Source organism: Salvelinus alpinus, chromosome 9, assembly GCF_045679555.1.
Source record: "Salvelinus alpinus chromosome 9, SLU_Salpinus.1, whole genome shotgun sequence".
In the NCBI taxonomy this organism is placed as follows: domain Eukaryota; kingdom Metazoa; phylum Chordata; class Actinopteri; order Salmoniformes; family Salmonidae; genus Salvelinus; species Salvelinus alpinus.
Genome location: NC_092094.1, coordinates 63379997 through 63401119, shown reverse-complemented (window position 1 = coordinate 63401119; position 21123 = coordinate 63379997). Strand labels below are relative to the sequence as shown.

Genomic DNA, 21123 nt, shown 5'->3' with positions numbered 1-21123 from the left:
CTATAGATACACTTACAGTTGTGTTATTCTTGATTATGTAGTCCTATGCTTGAATCTGTTCTTCTGATTGGGTAAAAATTCCCCTCTGGACCATCCTGTATCACCCATGGAATTACATATTACAACTCTAGAATTGACATTGGGGTCCTAGTAACATGCATGAAAATCCATCCTTGGTAAAGGAAGTCTTTATAGAGAAGGGAGGGAGGAGACGTTTGAGTGCAGTTGAAGAGTTCATTATATAGTTATGATATTTAGAGGTGTTTGCTGAATGAGAGCTATATGTGATCTTTTGGAATATCTTGTAATATTATTTTCTTGTTATATTGTATCTTAAAAGAGAGCTATGTGTCCGAGGGGAGGATCGGTCATAGTGAAAAGACACTGCCCTCTACTGGAGTTTGGCCCCTTGTACATGTGAGAGGAGCGAGATGGGGAGGGGGAGACAGGTGGGGAGAGGCAAAGAGACAGGGGAAAAAGAGAGAGACTGGCAGGGAGATGGGAGATAGACATAAAATGTGACTCACCACCTGGATTCGGTCTTATGTAGCAAAATGTGAAATGGTGTTTTTTACATTGGATAAAAGTAGAGACTCCGAGCTTTAAAATGGTATAACATACTCTGCTTTGAAAGATGATCAACTTGTTAACTCACTTTTGAGAAAATCTCCCTTTGAATGTTTTGGTATCTAGTGAAGAGCTCTTCTTTGTCTACACCTATTCAGCATCGTTCACACCCTCTTAAGCTTTAGCTCCACCCATCTCGTTTCGCTCTCGGAGCGTTCAGAGCGCCGATGATTTGTTTAACTATGGATAACATGAAAACAGCCTAACCAGCTCTGCTGACAACAATTTCATTACACTTTTTTTGCAGATGTTTACTGACACCGGCCATATTCAACGGGTGTTGTACACTTTAGCTTAAGACATGTAGCTAGCTAGCTAGGTAAACAATGAACCTAGCTTAGTAAACTACGTGTAAGATCACACACGTCACGTAATGTTAGCTAACGAGCCAGCCAGCTAACGTTAGCTAGTTAAACAACAGTGAACGTAGTGCCAAATCATTTTGTTCCTGCCCTGCATGAATCTGCTGGGAGCTAACCAACCAGGTTTAATGTTAGCTAGCTAACATTAGGCTCTAACAAGTAAAGAAAACGGCTCTGGGATACAAATAATAACGTCATACACGTAACGTTAGCTAGGGAGCCAACTAGCTAACACTACACTTGAGCTTGAAATGAAACCCCTTTCTGTCAAAATTAGAGACGTGTAATATCTGAATATGTAGCTAGCTAGACTATCTTACATCATCATGCATGATGGTGCGTCTCCATCCTCACGGATGCCATGCCACGGATGCCCTTAGTTTGAAGATGTAATCCGGAGACAGTTGTTTTCTCCATCTCTTTAGCCATCATACACTAATTCCACTGATTTCAAAACTTGATCCTCCAGAAAGTGGAGAGCAACACTTATGCAGCTCCACTACACGACGCATAAAAAAGCTGCGTTCAACAGGATTACCAACACAGAATTTCCAGCTCAAATAGACGGAAGCCTTCTATAGACCAATCCGAACTCTTCTCTCGGCACCTCCAGCACACTCATTATCTCAGCCAATCATGGCTAGTGGAAAGGTTGCTGACTTTTTCTGTGGCTTAACCAATAAGGCTCATAATTGAACAATTGTATTCGTATTTACAGATGGCATACAAGTTTGTTATTAAGGCACATGAAATTTAATGTGTTCCAGAAGGCATTTCTGCCAAAAAACACATTTTTATAAAAAAAAAATGTTTTTAAATGTTCAAATGGCTCTCCTTCGAAGTCGTGACTTGCGACATATGCCTAGTTTCCTGAAACGGGTCACAAATATTGTGTTAAACAATGCATTTGTAGATCTATCTTCACAGTATGTTTAGCTAGCTAGCCAGGCAGTTTTAGTGGAATTATTCCTTTTATTTTTTTTTCATTACCCACATCGATACTACCTCTATCAGAAGACACTACTCAGACAACACCTAGTGTAGCCTCTAACCTCCCCACTTTGTCTTGTGCTCTGTAGGTGGCTGAGTCAACCTTTGTCTTATTAATGAGGAGATGGAGATGGTCTATGTTCAGTGGTCTTTATGGTAAGTGTTCTCTCTCTGTTTTTTCTTACAGGCTGTGTGTATTGTAATTAGGGTTATCTGACTGGTTACAAAAGGAGGATATATTACAGGAAAATGTCAAAGTTTACCAGTAAACTACCAGAATTGTGGTAACTTTCAAGAATTTTATGGGATTTATCACAAGACATCTCGTGATCTTTTTGGGTACTTCAGATTTTCACAGTTGTCTGTAATTATCTCTGGCCTTCTGTGTGGCCTTATCACATATAAAATATATAAAATAATAAAATAAAATGATACAAAGAATAGAATAACAAAGTTGTAAAACATTATCCTAAATATAACCCATCACTTAGTGAATGTTTAAAATGAGGGCTTCAGCATGAAATATCCTTTATATTTGTATACACTTTTTTTTAATGGTTATGTCAGTATGTCTTTTTTGTAAATGTTTTGGTGCCAAACTGGTGGCAGTTGTGAAAAAAAGTCAACAGTTGGAAGAGTTACAGAGTTCATTGAAAATAATGCCATTATGATGATCATCATTAGATGATTTTCTCATTAATGATGCTATTTTCGTTTTTCAACCAACATATGTGGACAATATGGACACATATACAGTATACAAAAAGGAATAGTCTGTATAAATCAAAATATTCGTTTCAGTTATTGAAGTATAAAATACCGAATATATTGTAAGATTGCCAAAGATGAATTACCAAAATGAACGCAAATTCCAGTAACTTGAACGCAAATTACCACTGGCATTACAACCCTAATTGTTCCCTAACAATTCTGGTCTGCAGGTGGCAGTCACACCCCCAATTCCTGCAGCTGTGGCCTGTTTTAGTCTGTGCTGCATTCAGCACTACCAGCAGGTGTGGAAAAATATCTCATCAGTTTCTATATCCCCCATCCCCCTATCCCCATCCCCCTATCCCTATTCAACACATGGTGCAGCAGAATGTTGGATGCTCGAGACGTGAGTTAGAGAGGAAATAGTAAAAAAAACTAATGGCAAAAGGGAGCGGTTTTATGGCACACACACACACACACACACACACACACACACACACACACACACACACACACACACACACACACACACACACACACACACACACACACACACACACACACACACACACACACACACACACACACACACACACACACACACACACACACGACGACACACACACATGTGTGATATGACAGGTGCTCTGAATCATGCCAACCCTCTTCAGTCAGACAACCAGGGCCCTGAGTCACCTCACCATACAGGCCACACTGCAGCATCAGAAGTATGTGTGTGTATGTGTGTATGTGTGTATGTCAGGGACAATGATTACCAGCTGCTTCTGATTGAGAACCATATTAGGCTGGACACAGAAACAGACAAACTAGACACACAACATAGAATTCCCACCCAGCTCACGTCCTGACCAACACTAAACAAGCAAAACACATAATAACTCTGGTCAGGACGTTACAGTACCCCCCTCCTGAGGTGCGGACTCCGAACGCAACCCCTACAACTCAAGAGGAGGGTCTGGGTGGGCATCTGTCCGAGGTGGCGGCTCCGGCGCAGGACGAGGACACCACTCCACCACTGTCTTTGTCCCCCTCCTTAGCGTCCTTTGAGTGGCGACCCTCGCCCACGACCTTGGCCTAAGAATCCTCCCCAAGGCCCCCACATGATTTAGGAGGTAGCTCAGGACAGAGAGGTAGCTCAGGACAGAGAGGTAGCTCAGGACAGAGGGGTAACTCAGGACAGAGGGGTAGCTCAGGACAGAGGGGTAGCTCTGGACTAATGGCAGCTCCGGACTGAATGGCAGTTCCGGACTGAGTGGCAGCTCCGGACTGAGTGGCAGCGCCGGACTGAGTGGCAGCTCCGGACTGAGTGGCAGCTCCGGACTGTAGGGCGGCTCATGACTGTAGGGCGGCTCATGACTGTAGGGCGGCTCATGACTGGAAGGCGGCTCATGACTGGAAGGCGGCTCATGACTGGAGGGCGGCTCATGACTGTCTGGCGGCTCATGACTGTCTGGCGGCTCTGGCAGCTCCTGACTGGCTGGCGGCTCTGGCAGCTCCTGACTGGCTGGCGGCTCTGGCAGCTCCTGACTGGCTGGCGGCTCTGGCAGCTCCTGACTGGCTGGCGGCTCTGGCAGCTCCTGACTGGCTGGCGGCTCTGGCAGCTCCTGACTGGCTGGCGGCTCTGGCAGCTCCTGACTGGCTGGCGGCTCTAGCAGCTCCTGACTGGCTGGCGGCTCTGGCAGCTCCTGACTGACGGACGGCTCTAGCGGCTCCTGACTGACGGACGGCTCTAGCGGCTCCTGACTGACGGACGGCTCTAATGGCTCGGGACAGACGAGCGGCTTTAATGACTCGGGACAGATGGATGGCTCAGATGGCGCTGGGCAGACGGATGGCTCAGATGGCGCTGGGCCGACGGATGGCTCAGACGGCGCTGGGCAGACGGATGGCTCAGATGGCGCTGGGCAGACGGATGGCTCAGATGGCGCTGGGCAGACGGATGGCTCAGATGGCGCTGGGCAGACAGGCAGTTCAGACGGCGCTGGGCAGGTGAGCAGTGCAGGCGGCGTTGGGCAGACGGCCTGGTGCGTGGTGCCGGAACTGGTGGTACCGGACTGAGTGCACGCACCTCAGGGCGAGTGCGGGGAGAAGGAACAGTGTGTACAGGGCTCTGGAGACGCACAGGAGGCTTGGTGCGTGGTGCCGGAACTGGAGGTACTGGGCTGGAGACACGCACCACAGGGAGAGTGCGTGGAGGAGGAACAGTGCTCTGGAGACGCACAGGAAGCCTAGTGCGTGGTGTAGGCACTGATGGTACTGGGCTGGGGCGGGAAGGTGGCGCCGGATATACCGGACCGTGCAGGCGTACTGGCTCCCTTGAGCACCGAGCCTGCCCAACCTTACCTGGTTGAATGCTCCCCGTAGCCCTACCAATGCGGGGAGGTGGAATAACCCGCACTGGGCTGTGGAGGCGAACCGGGGACACCATGCGTAAGGCTGGTGCCATGTACACCGGCCCGAGGAGACGTACTGGAGGCCAGATATGTTGAGCCGGCTTCATGGCACTTGGCTCAATGCTCAATCTAGCCCAGCCAGTGCGGGGAGGTGGAATAACCCGCACCGGGCTATGCACACGTACAGGAGACATCGTGCGCTCTTCCGCATAACACGGTGTCTGCCCGTACTCCCGCTCTCCACGGTAAGCATGGGAAGTGGGCGCAGGTTTCCTACCTGCCCTCGCCACACTACCCTTTAGCCCCCCCCCCAAGACATTTTTGGGGTTTCTTCTCAGGCTTCTTACCGCGCTGTCGTGCTAACCTCATTCGGCGGTATCCCTCCGCACATTGCTCCATCGAATCCCAGGCGGGCTCCGGCACTCTCCCTGGGTCAACCGACCACCTGTTTATTTCCTCCCAAGTGGTGTAACCCAGATCAGGCTCCTGCTGCCGAGCTAGCTCCTCAAACCGCCGCCTCTCCGCTTTAGCTGCCTCCAGCTCTGCTTTGGGGCGGCGATAGTCCTCTGGCTCTGCCCAGGGTCCTTTACCATCCAGCTCGTCCTCCCATGTCCAGTAGTCCTGTGTACTGGGCCGCTGCTGCTGCTGTCGCTGCTGCCCGTTGCTACGCTGCTTGGTCCTTTTTCTTGGTGGGTGATTCTGTAACGATTTTCTTCTTGGGATGAAGGAGAGGACCAAAATGCAGCGTAGCCAGTGCTCAACATGTTTAATTAAACAATAACCATGAACACTTAACAAATAACAAAATAACAAACCGTGAAAACCGAGACAGTCCTATCTGGTGCAGAACAAACACAGAGACAGGAAACAATCACCCACAAAATCCCAACACAAAACAAGCCTCCTATATATGATTCTCAATCAGGGACAACGATTACCAGCTGCCTCTGATTGAGAACCATATTAGGCTGGACACAGAAACAGACAAACTAGACACACAACATAGAATTCCCACCCAGCTCACGTCCTGACCAACACTAAACAAGCAAAACACATAATAACTCTGGTCAGGACGTTACAATGTGTGCATTCGGAAAGTATTCAGACCCCTTCCCTCTATCCACATTTTGTTACGTTACAGCCTTATTCTACAATTGACTAAATACAAAAATGTTCCTGATCAATCTACACACAATACCCCATAATGACAACGTGAAAACAGGTTTGTACAAATTTATAATAAGTTTAACACAGAAATACCTTATTTACATAAGTATTATTGCTATGAGACTCGAAATTGAGCTCAGGTGATTTGGAAAGGCACACACCTGTCTATATAACCTCTCTGGTACAAGTGGGATGCTAGCGTCCCACCTCGACAACAGCCAGTGAAATTGCAGGGCGCCAAATTCAAAACAACAGAAATCCCATAATTAGAATTCCTCAAATATACAAGTATTATCCACCATTTTAAAGATACACTTCTTGTAAATCCAACCACAGTGTCCGATTTCAAAAAGGCTTTACTATGAAAGCACACCATGCGATTATGTTAGGTCAGCACCTAGTCACAGAAAACCAAACAGACATTTTTCCAGCCAAAGAGAAGAGTCACAAAAAGCAGAAATAGAGATAAAATTAATCACTAACCGTTGATGATCTTCATCAGATGGCACTCATAGGACTTCATGTTACACAATACATGTATGTTTTGTTCGATAAAGTTCATATTTATATCCCAAAATCTCAGTTTACATTGGCGCGTTATGGTCAGAAATGCAGATAGCCCGGCAGATAGCCCGGTTAGCCAATGTGCGGGAGCACTGGTTGGTCGGCCCAACTGAGGTAGTATGTACCTGAATGTATAGTTAAAGTGACTATGCATATGTGATAAACAGAGATTAGCAGCAGCGTTAAAAGAGGGTTTGGTGGGGGGTCGGGGGGGCACACAAGGCAAATAGTCCGGGTAGCCATTTGATTACCTGTTCAGGAGTCTTATGGCTTGGGGGTAAAAACTGTTGAGAAGCCTTTTTGTCCTAGACTGGCCCTCCGGTACCTCTTGCCATGCGGTAGTAGAGAGAACAGTCTATGGCTGGGGTGGCTGGGGTCTTTGACAATTTTTAGGGCCTTCCTCTGACACCGCCTGGTGTAGAGGTCCTGGATGGCAGGCAGCTTAGCTCAAGTGATGTACTGGGCTGTACGCTTTACTTTCTGTAGTGCTTTGTGGTCAGAGGCCGAGCAATTGCCATACCAGACAGTGATGCAACCAGTCAGGATGCTTTCGATGTTGCAGCTGTAGAAGTCTGTTGTTATTCTGGCACCACACGGCCAGGTCTCTGACCTCCCCCCTATAGGCTGTCTCGTCGTTGTCTGTGATCAGGCCTACCACTAGTGTGTCGTCTGCAAACTCCAACACCACTTAATGATGGTGTTGGAGTCGTGCCTGGCCATGCAGTCGTGGGTGAACAGGGAGTACAGGAGGGGACTGAGCACTCACCCCTGTGGAGCTCCAGTGTTGAGGATCAGCGTGGCAGATGTGTTGCTACCTACCCTCACCACCTGGGGGCAGCCCGTCAGGAAGTCCAGGATCCAGTGGCAGAGGGAGGTGTTTAGTCACAGGATCCTCAGCTTAGTGATGAGCTTTGAGGGTACTATGGTGTTGAACACTAAGCTGTAGTCAATGAACAGCATTCTCAAATAAGTGTTCCTTTTGTCTCTATATGTCTTTAAGTGGCCCAGCCAGAGTCCGGACTTGAACCCGATCGAACATCTCTGGAGAGACCTGGAAATAGCTGTGCAGCGACGCTCTTCATCCAACCTGACAGAGCTTGAGAGGATCTGCAGAGAAGAATTGGAGAAACTCCCCAAATACAGGTGTGTCAAGCTTATAGAGTCATACCCAAGAAGACTCGAGGTTGTAATCGCTGCCAAAAGGTGCTTCAACAAGGTACCGAGTAAAGGGTCTGAAAACTTATGTTAATGTCATATTATTATACATTTTTTTAAATGGCAAAAAATTATAAAAATCTGTTTTTGCTTTGGCATTATGGGATATTGTGTGTAGATTGAAGGAAAAAACAAACAATTTAATCAATTTCAGAATAAGGCTGTAACGTAACAAAATGTGGAAAAGCCAAGAAGCCTGAATACTTCCCGAATGCACTGTATGTGTGTGTGTGTGTGTGTGTGTGTGTGTGTGTGTGTGTGTGTGTGTGTGTGTGTGTGTGTGTGTGTGTGTGTGTGTGCCAAAGATTATGGAACACAGCACCACCTAGTGATACATACCTTCTGAAGAATGAACAGAGCGTCAAATTTAGATGTGTCTCAAAATGATGACAAAATATGCACAAGTCACTAAAAACAATGTCGGCTCTGAGGGTTAGAGGGAGGGAAGATTTCACGAGACAGATCATGACGTATAAAACCACCACTCTCCTCCTCCTCTTGTCCTGGCTATGTCAGACCTCAATTGAAGTTAATGTGGGACTGGGAGGGTCTGAGCCAGAGCAATGGTTGGGCCTGTCCTGCCCTGCTGCCTGGCGCTCTCCTTCTCTGGTACAGACAGAGGGGCACAGCCCCACCTCGCCCGCCAGCCTGCCCTCCCGCACACCCTGCCAGCCAGACCAGCCCTCCCCAACCAGGGAGGGACAGCAGCAGCCAATAGCACCTCTCAGCCAGCCAGTGTTAGAGTGGTTCGAGACAGACATTCAGCCAATCAGATTGCACTGCAGCAAGGAATGCAGCGGCACTAACAAACAAACAGAGAGAGGGAGGTAGCGATAGAGAGAGAACAAATGATGATAGAACGAAAGAGAAAGAGGAAACATATCACACAGACAAAGTCATTTGGAAAAAGTGCAGGAAGTGGGAAAAACTCCAGTAAAAGATGTCGCTGACCTTACCGTGAAATGCTTACTTACAAGCCCTTAACCAACAATTCAATCTTAATAAAATAGAGTTAAGAAAATATTGATTAAATAAACTAAAGTTTAAAAAAGTAACACAATAAAATAACAATAACGAGGCTTTGAACAAGGGGCACCGGTACCGAGTCAGTGTACGGGGGTACAGGTTAGTAATTTAGGTAATTTGTACATGTATGTAGGGGTAAAGGGACTTTGCCCCATGGCAAAATGCATTTAATCCATTTTAGAATAAGGCTGTAACGTAACAAAATGTGGAAAAAGTGAAGGGGTCTGAATTATTTACAAATGCACTGTATGTGTATGATCTGGGCCAATTGCGGCTGAGAGTTGGAGCACTCGGCTGAGAGTCAAACTCGGCCAACGTCATGTGGCCCGAGTCTGGACCGCCTTCAGCAGTATTACTTATGGCTAGGATGCAGGGGATTGAGCTCGGGCTGATTCAGGTGTGAGTTATCTGGCCCAAATGTATTACTTAGGGCTCGGGCTGATTCCGGTGAGAGTTATCTGGCCCAAATGTGGCTTGGGCCAATTGGGGCTACTCTCTGGCAGGTGATTACATGGGCTGCTTTATATAATTAACGTTTCACTATTTATTTATTTTTCCATATTTTCTCATTGTTTCTGTGATCAAAAAATACAATTAACATTTAAATGTAATTCTTTAAGAGCCCTGTGTAGTATTTTTGTATTTTGATACTTTGTGCAAGGCAATTGATAAGCATGAAAAACTTTGTGGATGGAACTTGACGAGTGGTGCAGCGGTCTAAGACACTGCATCACAGTGCAAACGGCGGTTCTACAGATGGTGGTTCGAGACCCGTGCCGGCCGTGACCGGGAGACGCATGAGGCGACGCACAATTGGCCCAGCGTCATCCAAGTTAGGGAAGGGTTTGGCCGGCCGGGATGTCCTTGTCCCATCGCGCTGTAGTGACTCCTGTGGCGGGCTAGGCGCATGCACACGGCCACCAGGTGTATGGTGTTTCCTCCATCACATAAAGTTTTTTTTGTGGATGGGTATAATTTGTATGTACAAAATGTATAAAAGTAATATTTAAAATTACTAAATTGGGTCATTTCGTATACATTTATTTGAATTTGCATCGGGCCGCTTCTGGGGGGATTCTGGTAAGATCCCGGCAATGTCGGCTGAATTCTGGTACACTGAAACGAGCCGATGTACTCGTGCCGATTCTGGGCAGTCGTTCATTTTGATTCCGGGCCGAGTAAATCAAGTCCGACACCCGATTCCGGGCCAATTCTATCAGTTCTGGCCCCCTGGAAGAGGTCCGATTCCTCATTGCTAGCTGGGTAGCTAATACTGACGATCAAGGGAAGAATAGACTTAGCTATAACGTTAGCTAGCCATCTCAAAACTTGTGTAGCTAGATACTGTTGCTAGGAAACTAGAGAGTGGCTAGGTTTCAGTCTAGTTTGAGAGTCAGTATTAGCTTCTCTTAGGCCATGTCTCCGATATTATTTGTCTCATCACAAAATTATACATATACAGTGTATTCGGAAAGTATTCAGACCCCTTGTTATTTTATTGTGCAATATTTTCTTAACTCTATTTTCTTAAAACTGCATTGTTGGTGAAGGACTTGTAAGTGAGCATTTCACGGTTAAGTCTACACTCGTTGTACACTCGTGACAAATAAAAATATATTTGATTTGACATTTTTTTAAATCCTCATCGATCTACATACAATACCCCATAATGACAAAGCGAAAACATGTTTTTAGACATTTTTGCAAATGTATTAAACATTTAATACATAAATACCTTATTTATATAAGTATTCAGGCCCTTTGCAAAGTCTGTATAATTTCCCTACACATTCAATACCTATAATACATCTGCACTGCTATATTAATTATCAGTTAATCTGACTATTCTCTCATTTATTTCACTGAATTTACTTTCAGCAATTTGAGTTTGGGTTTCAGTATAGTTGTGTAATGTTGGTTGGGCATATTATTCTGTTTTTACGTTACTCCTGAATCACTGAAAAACAGAAAGGAAAACGCTGCACCCTGCTGCTCATGCTCCCAGGTAATATTTATTTATAACAACGTTTTGACCCTTAGGTCTTCATCAGGCATCCATATCCCAGGTGTGGGTGGAAGGTCCTATACATAGGGGCAGTACTCAGTGACATCACTTCCTGAAACAGGAGGTAAAAAATGTATAACATAGGTTCACAATATTAACATTCAACGTATCAACATATATGACAATACACAAGGAATGTGATCAATATACATACACATACAGTATTCAATTAGAACAACAATCAAAAACTATTTGGACATTTTGAAACTATAAAACAGTTTCAAGTCAAACTCCTTGTTAAGGCCAAGAGGAAACTGCCTGTTACTCAGGCGCTGAAGCCAGGATATGCATATAATGGGTATCATTGGAAACAAAACACTTTGAAGTTTGTAGAAATGTTAAAATAATGTAGGTGAATAGAACACAATAGATATGGTAGGAGAACTTCCAAAGAAAATCCAACCGGAAATTGTTTTTTTTTTAGAGACCATCCTCTCAGAATTCAAGAGAAAGGTCATGTTGAAAATTAGCTCCCTGGATGCAATTCCTATGGTTTCCACAGGGTGTCAGCAGTCTATGTTCAAGGTTTCAAGCTTTTAACTTCAAAACAAATAAGAAATATCAGTTTTAGCAGAAGGACACAGTCTTGGAAATTTGTGTTTGCGCGCGCTATGAAGACATTACGCACCTGCTAAAATCGGTTTCCTATTGAACATACTTCTTTCCGTAAGAATATTATAGTTTGATTACATTTTAGGGCATCTGAGGAGTATATAGAAACTTATTTTGACATGTTGAAACAAAGTTTAGGTGTAGATTTTTGGATTCCTTTCTCTGCATTTTTAACGAGTGGATTACTCAAATCGATGGCGCCAACTGAACTGACTTTTTGGGATATAAAGAAGGATGTTATCTAACAAAATGACACTACATGTTATAGCTGGGACCCTTTGGATGACAAATCAGAGGAACATTTTCAAAAGTAAGTGAATATTTAATCATTATTTGTGAATGTATGGAACCTGTGCCGGTGGAAAAATAATTTGATGTGGGGCGCCATCCTCAAACAATCACATAGCATGTTTTCGCTGTAATAGCTACTGTAAATCGGACAGTGCAATTAGATTAACAAGAATTTAAGCTTCCAGCTGATACAAGACACTTATATGTACATAAATGTTTAAATTCCATATGATTTATGATTATTTATTTGAATTGTTTCACCGGAAGTTGTCCCGCTAGCGGGACCACTAGCCCTAAGTTAAAACAACATACAGTATTTCACTCCACCTTTCTGGTGTATGTGACAATAAAACCTATATTAATTCCTGCAGACTCCAAAACCTTTCAGCCGCTACTATAATTCTGTCTAGTTTCTTAGACTTCGTGTTTGTTTGGGCAGTACAATTTATCACCTGTGCAATAAACACCACAAAATCCACCTTCTTTACAATCAATGTATCCATACCCCTCAACTGTTGAGTGGTATTCTGAACAGTCTGTGGGTCATCCACTGCCATAGCTTCCTCAGCTCCACTTGCTCCTTCAACTATTTCCCGCACCTCTCTGTAGGAGAATCCTTGCAACTTCAAACTCCTTTACACTAGAAGGACACTCCAGGAATTTGGCAACAGATTCTTCAACTACATGTTGATTCCGTTGACACACTTGAGACATAGCCCTACTTTTTGCAATTTTGGCACTGTAACGGTTTATTTATGAAGGCTCTTACAGCGTATCTCACGTATCCCATCTTTACATGTGTAGGCAGATACTCACCTTAAAACAGCCTGACTTTCTTCCTTCTTTCCATCCACTACACAGTGCAGGAGCCCGCCTGGAATCATCTTCTTAAGACATGAAGCCTCAATGTCCAGGATACTCTTGATATCATACCTTTAACCGGTGCCCCGCTTCGAAATGTCACCAATTTATGGAGCCACAAAGCTTTCTCAATCTGCTCTTCGGAGATGTATGAAATCAGAAAAAAACCACTCCTGGTAACCCTGACTGATTCTACCTTTCCTGATGCATTTATCATCTTTCTGACCTCAAATGTATCTGCCAAAGTATACTTCATTATTACCACTTTGCAACAAACTGATGATCAGTTACAACTTTGGCTATTGTTGCTCTATTTTACGTTGCCACAGTCTTCCATTCACTCTTGCCAAGCTTGCTCAACAGGCCATCAGAATCAACCAACACTTCTGCTTCCATCATGATTCCATCCAGCTGTTGCTTCTCCAACCATCTCTCCATACACTCCATCGCCACATCCTTTCTACTCGCCGCCATTCCGCTCCCAAAATATCGGTTTGAAGGCTGTGGTGGTCATTACATTTTGTCAGCCTGTGATTGTCAAGCAAATAACTGCCGGTCTCACTGTAATTGACCGTTAATTAACATAAACACATTTAGCATTTAGCATCTACATTTTAAAAAGTCTAACAAATCCATTTAACATAGCCTAAACCATCACCATGTGTCCATGATTTATTTTAGACAAGTCTAAAGAAACATGATATGAAGAAAATGTAGTCTTTCAGAAGAACAGAATAGCATACGCTGAGTTGTCCTTATGTTAGGTCCTGATCTGGCTATGCCATGTGGCTGTGGGCTTCGCTAGTTCATTTGGCAGACCAGATTTGCTTAGAATGATTTCATAGTATAAAGAATACTATTTCATAGTATAAAGAATACAATTGAACATAGCTGAATAAAAGCGTCCGTTTTGCGCTTGGGCTGAATATACTGTAATGTAATAATTATAATTCCCTGGTCGTGGGTGCCAATCGCTGTGCTTCCGAAGCACCTCTCACTCACGTGGCTCTCTCAGATAATATCTCAATTCTTATTAGCCAATGCCCATCACGTGATCAGGTCCTTCTCACAGGCATCTCAGCTCCAAAGTTAGCTACAAGTGAAGATAGACACATCAGGGAAACAACTGCGGGCGACCTTATTGAATTCCGAGGTGCATATTGAAGATGTTTGAAAAACTGTTCACATTTCCTTTCCTCAGACAACAAGATGAGTAGGCCTAATGAACAGCAAAAGCACTAGCCTATGGCAATCTACTATTCCCCATACTACAAAAGTTGACGTATTCTATCCTTCTGTGTGAGAAATAAATATTCCAAACATAGCTGTGGGATGCAATAGATTTCATATTAATACAACCACTCGCATCAAAAACATTTTAACAAGTGATAGGCAAATATTGTCACCCATCAGACTATTCTAAATGTAATCTTGTCTTTACATATACTAAATAATATAGGCCTATGTGTGAAATTAGTTTTGATTTAAAATGGACCATTGTCATGCAACTTTTGGAACAGGGGAAAAAAAATACATATCAGCTAAGCCTGTTTCTAGTCTCAGGTTCAGGAATGGCTGAAAAAGCACAACATTCATTTAAAATTGACCTTAGAAATAGCATTTTTGGGAGATTTGAAAATACCTGGTTAGTCAATCACTAATACTCTCAGTAAAAGTATTTATCTTCAACTCGAAATCTGTGGATTCTATTCGATTAGATAGATTCAAATTGTATGTTAAACATCAGAGCATAGTTGAAAGATATATGGCGCGTAGAAATCATTAAGACGGTGGACAGCAGAGACAGGTGGAATGGCCTGAGGGAAACCGAGGGTTGGGATGTGGAACTGGGAGCGTTGGGCTGGTGGCCGAGAGGTCGCTGGTTCGGGTACCCGAGTCGACTGGGTCGGGGATCTGTCTAGGTGCCGTTGGGCGGGGAGCTTGACCCTGGTTGCTCCTGTGGGTTACTCTGGATGGGAGCGTCTGTAGATGACTGGAATGTAATATAAATGTTGAGCGGCTTCACTGCAGGTAGATTGTATGTTTTAAAATTCAATAAAAAAACATATAACTAACCCGGCCCCATACCTCAAATCCCTTCCAATAACACTGCCACTCAATGTCATATGAGCTCCACTGCGTGGGCACCTGCCCTAACATGACAGCTATGCTGTCAAATAATAGGAAAACGAGGCAATGTGTAGCCTATGAATATCGGTACCTAGCAAACATAACAAACCCTGACCTAAGCCCAATAGATACACAAATTACTCTAATATCCATTATGGTGGCTAGTTGGCTGGTTGTCTGTATGGCTAGCTAGTGAAAGTGACAGCTGCGGTTGACGCTTCAAAAGCGCAGCCCAAATGTACCACCACACACAACTTTTCTTGCATGACAGACTAGCTAGCTAGCTAGAGCAAGCAGCTTGGGCCATTTCCATATGAATTACATTGGTAGAAACAAGACAAAACAACCAACTAGTGATCTGATTATTTACAACGGAACACTGAGATAATTATACAAAATAATTGAAAACTATGAGAATGCAGGGAAATCACAGGCACAATCTTTACAGCAGATTTTAGGAAAGCTTTAGATAAAGTATGGCTATAATTTATTTATAACTGCCTAGATTATTTCAACTTTGGAGAATCTCTCATTAAATGGATGAAAGTTATGTATAACACTCCATTATGTAAAATTATAATTAATGGTTATTTCTCTGAACATTTTTTATTGTCAAGAGTGTAAAACAAGGTTGCCCTCTATCACCATACTTATTATGGCCATTGAATTGTTAGCTATAAAATTCTGATTCAATGATGAAATTAAGGGGTTAGAAATTAATGGGTTAGAAACAAAGGTATTAACTATTCAACAAGTTTGTTATGGCAAGCCTAAATAAGTTCAGGAGTAAAAATGTGCTTAACAAGTTGCATAATAAGTTGCATGGACTCACTCTGTCTGCAATAATAGTGTTTCACATGATTTTTGAATGACTACCTAATTTCTGTACCCCACACATATCTGTAAGGTCCCTCAGTCGAGCAGTGAATTTCAAACACAGATTCAACCACAAAGACCAGGGAGGTTTTCCAATGCCTCTCAAAGAAGGGCATCTATTGGTAGATGGGTAAAAAAACTGACATTGAATATCCCTTTGAGCAGGGTGAAGTTATTAATTACACTTTGAATGCCATATCAATACACCCAGTCACTACAAAGATACAGGCGTCCTTCCTAACTCAGTTGCCGGAGAGGAAGGAAACCGCTCAGGGATTTCAGCATGAGGCCAATGGTGACTTTAAAACAGTTGCAGAGTTTAATGGCTGTGACAGGAGAAAACTGAAGTTGAATCAACAACATTGTAGTTACTCCACAATACTAACCTAATTGACAGAGTGAAAAAAAGTACAGAATAAAAATATGGCAAAACATGCATCCTGTTTGCAACAAGGCACTAAAGTAATACTGCAAAAAAAGTGGCAAAGCAATTAACTTTTTGTCAGAATACAAAGTGCTATTCAACATATTACTGACTACCACTCTCCATATTTTCAAGCATAGTGGTGGCTCCATGATGTTTTGGGTATGCTTGTTATTGTTAAGGACTGGGGAGACAAAATCCTAGAGGAAAACTTGGTTTAGTCTTCTTTCCACCAAACACTGGGAGATGAATTCACCTTTCAGCAGGATAATAACCTAAAATAGAAGGACAAATCTACACTGGAGTTGCTCACCAAGAAGACAGTGAATGTTCCTGAGTGGCCGAGTTACAGTTTTAACTTAAATCTACCAGAAAATCCATGGAAAGACTGAAAATGGTTGACTAGCAATGATCAACAACCAATTTGACAGAGCATGATGAATTTAAAAAAGAATAATGGGCAAATGTTGCACAATCCAGTAGTGGAAAGCTATTAGAGACTTACCCAGAAAGACTCACAGCTGTAATTGCTGCCAAATTTGCATCTACAAAGTACTGACTCAGGGGTGTAAATACGGAATTTATGTAAATGGGATATTTCTGTATTTCCTTTTCATTACATAGAAACAAATCTAAAAACATGTTTTCACTTTGTGTGTGCCTGTGTTTATTCGTTTATCATGACATTTTTTATTTTCCTCATAGTGTTCCAGGCTGCTACAGTAAGGAAAGCAGACGTTGAGGGTTTATTTTTTCGAGTTTGGCTCTCTGAGTGCTGTGCTGGAGGTGGGCCTCCCCAGATTGGGACCCCTTTCCTTTCCTGTAGATGCATATGGGTTGTCTAAGGACACAGTGAACCAGGCTACCCAATCTCAGAGGGAAGGGGCCGGGCAGGGGGAGCGACGACTGGACGGACGGCCAGCTGGAAGGAATACATGAATAATCCTATAAACCCAAAACCGACCGGCTGGCTCAACCCTGTGCTTGTGGGAGAGGGGAGGGAGAGATGGGATTCGAAAAGAGAGAAGGGGAGGAGACATGACGTGGGGCAGTAAAAGGAGGGACAGAGGATAGGTTCATGGAGGAAAATAAAATAAGTGAGAGAAAGAGAGATGGAGAGAGACAAGGGGGTTACACTTACACACAGTAATACATTTTAATTTCTCTAGCTACATGTATCTCTTTCCAGTAATGGGAGAATCAATACTGTAACCAGCAAAATTCGGCTTCATTGTTTTTGCACTGGATTTGAGAGCTAGTGCTACAAGTTGATGTTTCCTCCTCCTCACTCATCTGAGTAATGTCTTCCAGCTCATGTCATTGTGTGGTGATTGAGCCACTCTGAGGTGACCACCTATCAGACCTCTCCCCTCTCGTCCCTCTGTCTACCCCTCTCCTATGTCCCTCTCTCTGTTTCTGCACACAGACCTCCCATCGCCCTCTTCACTCCTCACCTTGCTCTCTCCCATTCTCCCCTCTCCTCCTCTCCTCCCCCTCTCCCCTTCGCTCCCATGTCCCTCTTTTCCCCTTCACAGCCCTTCTCCCATCTCTGTCCTCTCTCCCCCCTCCCTATCCCCCTTCTGCCGTCCTCTCTCCCCCCTCTCCGGTGTCCATCTCTTTCCCCATAGACCTTCTCCCATCCCCCTCATCTCTCTCCCCCTCTCTCCCCTCCTCTCACTCTCTCCCCCATCCCTCCTTGTCTCTGGGAATCTGTGTGAGTTTGTCTGGGTCCTGCTGGACAGTCTTTGTCCTGTGAACAGTGGAGGCCGGTCCTGCCCAAAGGGGCTACAGCCATCAATACCCACACTGTGAGAGCCTCAGTCTTTCACTTCATATCGCTTTCTCTACAGGAATGCCTGAGCAGTGAGGTAAGACACACACACACAAACACACACACATGCACGTCAGTACGTACGCACGTGCAACACACACACACACACACACACACACATGCATGCTAATACACACACACACACATACAACACAAAGTGAATGAGTCATGTTTTGTGTGTGAAGCCTCTCACCCTGGACTCACATCCAGAGAGTCTTTCTCCTCCATCAGTCTCTGCAGAGCTTTCCCTCTAATTAACAACCATCGGCTCCAATAGCCCTGGACCACTCTCCCCCATTCTCCCCTCTCTCCCCCATTCTCCCCTCTCTTCCCCAGTCTCCCCAAGTCTCTGCCCCAGACTCTCCCTCACTCTCCCCCATAGGCGCAGGCCCACTCTCCCCAAGTCTCTACCATCCTATTCTCCCCAGTCTCTAGTCCACTTTCCACCACTATCTTTCAGCCCAGTCTCCCCCCTGTCTCCCCCATAGCCAAAGGTCTATCTCTCCCAGTCTCCCCTAGCCCCCACCCCACGGCGCCCATTCTCAGCCCAGTAACCCGTATCCCCCAGCTCCAGCCCCAGCCCCCCTATCCCCAGCCTCCATCCCCCACCCCATAGAGGAGCGGGCCCAGGGCAGACCGGTGAGTCTGTGTGGAGTGTAAATGACTGTGGCGATGAACAACTTCTCAGGGTGTCTAATCCCCAAATTAATGGTGTGCTAGACTTCAGATTTCAAACTCAAAGCTGCCTCCCAAATGGCACCCATTGGGCTCTGGTCAAAAGTAGTGCACTATGTAAGGAATAGAGTAGGATTTGGGCAGCTGCACAAAGAACATTGAGCAGCCTTCAGAGGGAGAGGGCTACAAAATAAACCCTCAAAATGGGTGTCAAAGTAGTGTTTTCTGACAATGTGGTGTGGTGGAGCTTGAAAGACTGGAATATAGTAATGTGGAAATGCAGTTTGATGCTTATTGTCAAGAATCTTTCCTTGGACGTAGAACTGGGCTATTTCCGCTAGATAGGCCAGCTGCAAAGTTAAATTTGGCTATATTGTAAAAATGTGCTATTTGGTCTTAATTTAAGGTTAGGGTTAGGCATTGGGGTTAGCAGTGTAGTTAATGTTAGGGTTAAATAAATACCAGAGAAATTAAGAGAAAAAACGAATGTGTTGGTTGGATGTTAATACCAACGATACACCTGTAACTTGGCCAGACATGGGCAGAAAAGAATGGAACTTTGAGAAGAAGGAGGAGCATAACAGAGGAGGGCAATCAGAGTTGGTTGGATATACTATAAACGAAATATCTCTTTATTTCTGTATTTTTTTCTTTCTTACACCTTAGCCTGAGGTTTCTTTGGAAATAATATCTCACTTGGGTAAAAAATTTAATACAGGCAATTTCAGAAGAGGGCCTTGCAAAATCTCTACTTCACCTCTATTTCAGGTTTCATCCAAACCTCAATCTCAAAGCAGAAGCCTTGAGCAGCCTCACTACAATAGGGAGGAAGCAAAGGTGTGTGTTTGTGTGTGCCTGCGTGTGTGTAAAAAAGGTGTTTACAGCTGTTTAACTGGAGGTTAAGTACAGTATAGGGGGCCTCTGGAAGGTTTTTACGGACACGCAGGGGTCTCCGTGTTGTAATCTGGAATGAGGTGTGAGAGCAGGGCCCTGTTCAGTGGGACACACTTGCAATACAGAAAAGTTTGCAACCTGAAAAAGGATAAAGCTGTTGTAATTGGACAAGATCAGGTAGAACCTCCCCCTGCCTCCTCCCCCAAGTGACTGACTGGCCAATCAAATGTAGGGTATCAAAAGGAGTGCACTTTAAAGGGAATCGAGTTTCATTTTCACGTGTGTGTTTGTGTTTGTGTGTAGCTCAGTGACTAAACGAAAGGATTAACTCAGGACAGGGAACATCTCAGACTCACTGAGATGCTGAGAGTCGAGAAGCAGGTGAAACATTTAATAAAACAACAAACATGGAACGAGCCAACATAACAGTAGATTCTACACATAAACACGGGATCAATACTGACTGGGGAAAGAACCTAAGGGAGTGCCAGATATATAGGGGAGGTAATAAGTGAGGTAATGGAGTCCAGGTGTGCCTCATGATGACGTACAAGTGCGCGTAATGATTGATGTTAGGTGTACGTAATGACGGATCCCAGGACCGGTGGTTAGTATACTGGCGACGTCGAACGCCGGAGGGGAGGAGCGGGAGTATACGTGAAACTCACATTATTCTTTCTGTCTTCAAAATATGCAACAACAATTTCCCCAGAAAGTAACTAAGACAATTTGACCACACACTTTTACAACTTTGCCATTTCGGGCATTCAATTTCAAATTCCCCTTTGGGTTCTATTTTAACAAATGCAATGGTGAATCTAAGAACTGGCATTAACGCTATATGTCCGTAGGTGTGTCATAAATATTTTTTCTATTTTAACAACCTTTATTATGAACACAGTAGCTGGCTGTTGTACAAAAGGGCTTGGTTTTGCTGAATAAACAAGTCCTAGGCGTGAAGAGGGCTTGGCCACTCACTGGCTAATCAAGGCATTCCATGGCTTAGTGCTGTATGCAATTGTCTTAAATTCTGCAGGTTATTGACGGTCGTTGCGTTGTCATCAACTCCAATTCGGCTGTGGGCATGGAATATTCTTGTACTAATATTCTTGTCCATTGTGGATTGATACTACTGTTTATAAAACAGTATAGGCTACAGTGACAAGTGATAGCAAACAAATTTTAAAAATCCAGTGTTTGCACAATATGTTTGGAGTTTTGACAGCCAACATTGTTGTAACTGGCTTCAACGAGTATAGGCCTTTACGCCTCCTTCTAAAATAAAAAATACTAGGCTCCCGTAAATTGTATTGTATGGTTTAGGCAAGTTCTCAATAAGAAAATTGTAGCCTAGGCCTACCGATGATACAGAACATTTTGAATAGCCT

General features: G+C 44.1%; 1 long non-coding RNA gene across 2 annotated transcripts in view; it reads left to right on the top strand.

Moving 5' to 3' along the window:
• LOC139530453 (uncharacterized) overlaps window positions 1–21123 on the top strand; it is a 123764-nt gene that overhangs the window by 53182 nt on the left and 49459 nt on the right. For both annotated transcript variants that reach the window (XR_011666035.1, XR_011666034.1), the window contains exons 2-3: window positions 2069–2135; window positions 7836–7978. This is a non-coding gene — a long non-coding RNA (uncharacterized lncRNA). The remainder of the gene's footprint in view (window positions 1–2068; window positions 2136–7835; window positions 7979–21123) is intronic.